Genomic DNA, 7,293 nt, shown 5'->3' with positions numbered 1-7,293 from the left:
AACATCATCATAAGTTATCGGTTCATTATCGTAGATGACTAGTGCATTATCGTGCTAAGTTAGGATAAAACTATATCTCTCTAGCTCGTGACATACTTGTGTAAACCTACATAACCGTTGTGTGCGATGAGGTTATTCTACTTGGGGTAAAGGAACTCCTTCATCATGATCAACCATTTGTAATAGCACATTATCTAGTCTAGAATTTCTAGTATCTTATTGTATAAAAACTTTATCAAGTCTCACCCTTCTCCCACTAGTCATATGGAGAAATTTCTTCTCAATAAATATACCAATATAAGCTACAAAAATCATTTGCTCTTATAGGTGATAGAAGTAGTATCCTTTAGTTTCTTTTGGGTACTCTATAAAGATACACTATTTAGATTTAACATTTAGCTTGTTTAAAGTCAGTTTCTTGACATAAGCCTCACAAGCCCAAATCTTCAAGTAATCTAAATTAAACTTTTGTCCAATCTACAGCTTGTATGAAGTTTTGTCCATAGATTTAGATTAGACATGGTTTAGTGTGTTGGTAACAATTTCTAAGGCATAACCCCAAAAAGACATAGATAGATCCATGGATCTTACCATTTTTATTAAAGTCCTATTTCTTCATTTAGATACATCATTATACTTTGGTGTACCAAAAGGAGTGAGTTGAGATATTATACCATTTTCCTTCAAGTATTTTCTAAATTCAACATTTAGGTGTTCACCTTCTTGATCACTTAAGAGGATTTTAATTTGTTTCCCAAGTTGCTTTTCTACCTTATTCTTAAATTCTTTGAATTTATCAAAGCATTCAAACTTGTGTTTTATCAAAAACACATAGTCATATCTACTAAGGTCATTAGTACATATGACAAAGTAGGTTTCCCTATATCTACTATGTATTATCATAGGCCCATACACATCACAGTGTATGATCTCTAATAGTTTAGTCGCCTTTTCACTATGTCCAATGAAGGGTGTTTTGGTCATCTTATCTAATAAGTACGATTCGCATTCATCATATTAGTGACAATCAAATAATCACAAGACTATTTGTTTTAAGAGTCTTGGTATATATTTCAGTTCTATGTGGTCTAACCTGTAATGCCATAGATATGTGATATTTAGTTCATTCAATTTTAATCGTTTATTATTTTGCATATTGAAAATTTCATTATCAAGTTTTAGAATATTGTTCCATAAAGAATATTATTTAAACTAATGGTTATACCACCACCAAAAATTAAAAATAAATATCTTTCTTTGTCCAAAATAGGCATAGAAATAAGATTTCTAGAAACAAAAGGAACATAATTGTTAGGGTATATGCCTTGGAACTAATCACATTTGACATTTGTAATTATAATTTTATATTAATAATTAATAAATGATTTATTATTATTCAATTCATATATTACTTAATTATATGATTGTATGAATAACATGCGTTTAGAATGATAGAACTATGATTAGGGAATTGAACGACTGATCGTGGGAACCCATGCACACATTAATGTTAGTGTATGCCCTTTGAACCATTCATGTTGTCAATTTCAGTGCATTTTATCTTATCTATAAACTTGTAATAATTTATTAATAAAAGAAATAATTCTTTTTTGTTCATATGCATGAAACTACTTCATTTATTTATGTTAGTGTAAAATATGTATGTGAATTGTACTCACTTAATAAACAAACTGAATCATCAAGTTATTCCCTACAAATGTGATATAAGTTAGGCAATAATATCACATAGTAGACATATTAAATGTTTTTGTTGAATTCTATGAGATGATATTAGTGTGGGTGATGATGATGGTCATGTCATTAACGTATTAGTATGAACTAACAGTTAGACAACTATTTGTTGAAAGTGACTAATAATGATAAGTCACATGATGATTGTAGTCAATAACTTATCATTTACTAGTGTACAAAGTAATCTTTTGACTTCATGGTCGAATTTGATATAAATGCATATAATTCATGTGGTGTACAAATATGGGACTAACCATATTTCATAAAAGAAGTCATATTAGTTATGTGTTATTTGTATGTAGAGATGAATGATGATTAAGATGAGATCCGTTGAATTAGAAAATATAAGGTTATGAATATCCATTGATTTGATCCGAATCTGAGTTGGGTCAAACATTAATAAATATTGGAAACCGAAGTCCCTGGCTAGGGGTATGATGTAAATCATACGATGGATATTCATAATGTGTATGATGTAAATCATACGAAAGATGTTCGTAATGATGTGTTCTAAATATGTAAGTCAACGATTCATATAAAATTGAAATTAAGGCTTTAATGAACCATAAGCCCAAAATCAATCAAAATTGGACCGCGAAGGATATTACTTACATGAAATGTATGATTGGGGATATTAGTTTTGATGGAATATTTCTTCATTATGGTTTAAGGGTTATGACACATTGTCAGATGTTCACCATAACTATTGAGTTTTCAGATGCATTTTTGGATCTTCTAAAAAAGTACTCACGACTATGTCATGGTAAACCTAAATGGTTACACCAATAAGCCAAACATTTTGAGAGTAAGGATTAATTATTCAAGGTTGTCTAGCACTTTCCAAAGAATAACAAAATTAAAATCATATAAAGTGTTAAATGAGTGCAAAAGTAACATTTTAAAGGTTAAGATGTTAGTAAGATAAAACTAGGGTTACTAAAGTATATGTTTGATATACTTGCATAGTCATAATTTAAATTAGGAATTTAGAAGGACCAAATGACAATTACATAATTGTTAATTAGCCATTAGTATAAATATGATCCTTTAGTTCATTTTAAACTAACCTAACTCATTTCATCTAATTCACTCTCTCAAAAAACTATTTGCTCTTTCTTCTCTCTAAAATTTTGGCCATGTGTATTAAAGCTTAGTTAGTTTGATTTCTTTAGAGGTCTTGCAAGTGGAAAAGTCCCATCATCATTCTCTATCAAAGAAAGTAGGTAAAAATTCAATTTTTTCCTTGCATATTCTTTCTATGCTTGATTTTTGCATTATATGTTCATACATGCTATTTTTCCTTCATTCCTCTTCTTTATTTCTTACAATTAATTGGTCATTCTAGAAATATTTGTAATTCCAACATTACAATGAAAAAGGGCACAGGTGATGATGATGTGATTATCATAGTGTTGAGCAATCCTACTTAAAGGTGGTAATAATTCTCACGTGTCGAAGCTATTGTAGACAGTTCGATGTAATACATGAATCCATGTTATAAATGTGTTCACCATACTGACTTGATTAAAAGATATCCATATAGATGAGTCCTTCAGTGTCTATAGAATAGATTCTTTGAACACTACAACTGTGTGTGATTCTTTGAATTGAGATTGCTAGACCATCTCTTGTAAGGATTTATATGGTTTGATATTATCAAACATATCACCATAACTAAGATAACAAAAAAAGTAGTGTTTGTCTATATCATAAGACACAGGGAGATTATGGTTGATCAATAGAAGATTTGTCAATTCTAAGCATAGAGAAGATATCTCACATAAGAATACTGAATGGGATTGGATTATAGTCTAATCCATGTTGGTCATTGATGTGTATCAATTCATATCAAGGAACCATTGAGAAAGACACACTTCTATATCTCAACTTTGAGAGATATTGGTTGATGAAATAATTGAATTGCATATAACTATGATATTGTAAAAGCTTAAGAGATGCTCGTTGACATTGTCATTTAGATGGCCATGACACCTTGCTAGAGGCCAATCTTGATCTATGTCTAAATTTAATTTGAATTTATACACTATCGGCTTGATAAAGAGCTTACGGATTACATGCATATAAGAGTTGAATCACACTTAGAAGCGAAGATTGTCTATTGGCAATCCTAGTGTTTAGGATGAGAGATTATAAATGGATTAGGTTTGCCCATTTGGGTTCAAAATGCTCGATTTGACCATACTTTGATCAAGTGTAGAACCATCCATGAAAGCATGCTAGTCATGCACTTTGTGGGAGGTGGTGCTAGCCATGCACATGCATGGCGATAACTAGTACATACATGCAGTGTTGGTCATGCATGTGCGTTAAGGATGTTGACCATACTTTGTTAAGTGTCAACCATGCATAAGTGTTTTAGGAGACTTGTGTGCAAGTTGTCTTCTAGTCGTGCTTGGACTTCTAACTCACATGTATAAATTAAAGCATGCATTGGCATCAAATACGCAATAAACATAGAGCGAAAACCCTAACCACTCTTTCTTTCTTTTTCTCCTACTTGTAAACACAAGAACATCCAATCAAGAGCCTTAGTAGTTTTTTTGCTGGATTTGTCTCTTTCGTGTTCATGTTTTGTGTGGATACCAAGGCACCATGTCCCAAAGGTTAGATAATGTATTGTCTCAAGCCATATAAAGTTTTGAAGTAGCTGTTCATGTGTGTTTTGCTTGTTCATAAATCATATGCATAATTGGTTTGTGGTTTTCAAGATTGTTTTATTTTTTAAATTATAAGTTTTACTACACTGCCAGTTATACAACGAGACCAATAGGTAATCTAAGATAATAAACCTCTATAGCTAATATAGTAGTGAGTGCTTTATTTTTTACACGTAGGTCAATTTCTCCTTTAGCAAGTAATCTACTTTGTCATAGTCTCCTTTAACATGAGAACCACATCTAATGTCTATAACCTACGATGAATAAGGGAAATGGTTTATCTTAATGATAAGCATACCTGAAGTAGAGGTTTCAACGACCTTCTTCTTTTTGCTCTTTAGGAAAGTCTTGCCTTATTTCTTCTAATGACTAGTTTTGCCACAAAATAAGTAGACAACCATTCCTTTTCCATACCACCTGTAGGTTGAATTGTAGTATTAGGTTATTTCTTTACTTTGGCCTTAGCCTTGGCTTTGGGTGTCTTGGCTTCAACCATAAACACATTATTCAAAACAACCTTATGTACTTCTTGTTTAGCTATTCTGAGCATATATCGTAACTCCTCAAAGGACTTATACTTTTCGTTCAAGCTAAAATTGTGAAAATATGATAAAGAAAATTAATGAAAAATAACATTTGACAATAACACAATACAAGCATATATGAAAAAGGTTAGATTTTTACCAACTCCAAGCTTGAGTATTTGAGTAGAATGATAAAGAATAGCTTCACACTTGTCAAGCCTACAAAGAAGTCTATCAAACCAAGCAAAATAAGCTATAGCTGAAATTCTAGAGTGAGAAAAGTGTTTTAGCTTAAGCAAAATAAGCTTTCTCCAGAAAAAAAACTAATTTTGGCTTTATATATTAGTGGACTTAGTTAGTAATTCGATATTTGTTCCATAATCCCTGCAAATTCTTCATTTAAACAATGTTTATGCATGTATATCATACATATACATTAGCCCCCTCAATTTTTTCAGATAAACATTTTATCTCTTAAAATATTACTTTTTCACCCATATAACACTTTATATGATTTTACTTTTATTACCCTTCAAAAGGTGTTAGTCAACCCCAAATAATCAATCCTTACTCTTAGAAATGCTTAGTTCATTGGTGTGACCTTTTAGGTTCACCATGACATAGTCATGAGCCTTTTTTTAGACGATCCAAAAATATGTTTAGAAACTTCATGACTATAGTAAACGTCTAGTAATATGTCATAGCCCCTAAACCATAATGAAGAAACACTTCATCGAACTTAATTTTCCAATTGTATCTTTTATATAGGTAAGATCATTTTATTATCCAATCTTGATCGAGTTCGGACTTATGGTTCATTAAAACCCTAATTTCGATACTTTACGAATTGTCGATTGATATATTCAAATATGTCATCATGAACACCCATTATATGACTTATATTATACTCTAGTCAAGGATTTTAGTTTCTAATATTTATTGACGTTCGTGTAAGAACTCAGAACTGGATAGAGTTAGCAGATACTTTAAATCCAATAACTCCAAGTCAACGAATCTTATCTTAATCATCATTTGTGTCCGCATACAAGCAATGCATGACCAATATGGTCTTTTTGTAAGAAACATGACTAGCTCCATATTCATAAACCATATGAACAATACGTATTCGTTCCAGATCCAACCACAATATATCAGGTCAAATGATTAATTTGTGCATTATTACAATGAAACAGTATGTCACTAACTATATTGTAATGACTATGTGACTTATCATAACTAGTTAAGTTTGAAAAATAGTTCTTTAACTATAAATTCATACTAATGCCCTAATAACATGAACATCATTGTCACATGTACTAATATCATCTCATGATATTCAGTAGAGGCATTTAGTATGTCTACTATGTCATATTATTGCCTAACTTATATCACATCCATAAAGAACAATTCAATAATTCAATTGTACATACTAAGTGAATTATTTGGATAATTCACATATATACTTTATGTTAAAGTAAATAAAAGAAACAATTTATGTATATGAACAAAAAAACTTTTTCTTTTCTTAATGAATTATCATTACAAATATACAAGATGAAATGCCTTGAAAATGATAATGTGAATGGTTCATAGGACATACACTAACAAAACTCCCATTTGCATTAGAGTCATTCACTATTGTATCTCATACCCATCTTTTCAAGATAATGGCCAAACTGTTTTAGTGTCATAATCTTAGTTAGTGGATCAATGACATTTTCTATTGATAGAGTCTTTTGTATTAATATCTTTCTAGTTCTAACAAATTCTCTCAAAATGTGATACTTTCGCTAAATATGTTTAGACTTTTGATATGCTCTTGGTTCCTTTGCCTGTGTAGTAACACCAGTATTGTGACAGAATATAGTTATCGAATAAGCCATATTTAGAGCCATACTAAGTTTGGATATAAACTTGTGTATTATACAATTTTTTTTGTTGCTTATGAAACAATGATATATTTAGCCTCTATAGTGGGTTAACTATGGTTGATTGTTTAGAACCTTACCAACTAACCGTACCCTCATTACATATGAAAGTAAACCTTGACGTGGACTTTCCATCATCTTTGATTGAAAGTCAAAATTTGAGTATCCTCGAATGTTTAACTCTAAACATCCATAACTTAGAATTAGATCCTCAATTCTTCTTAAGTACTTAAGGATTGATTTTAAAATGAACCAATGTTTTTCCCTAGATTGACTTGATATTTGTTTGTAACACTTACGACATATGTTATATCAGGTATTGTAAATAGTTTTACGTACGATGAAAACTGTATCTTTAAAAAGATGAAAAACTGTAAGTGAAAGGAAAAAGTCCTTTTTTTGAGTTTTCCA

This window comes from Mangifera indica, chromosome 18 (genome assembly GCF_011075055.1).
Source record: "Mangifera indica cultivar Alphonso chromosome 18, CATAS_Mindica_2.1, whole genome shotgun sequence".
Classification (NCBI taxonomy): Eukaryota; Viridiplantae; Streptophyta; class Magnoliopsida; order Sapindales; family Anacardiaceae; genus Mangifera; species Mangifera indica.
Note: the sequence above shows the minus strand (reverse complement) of the source record.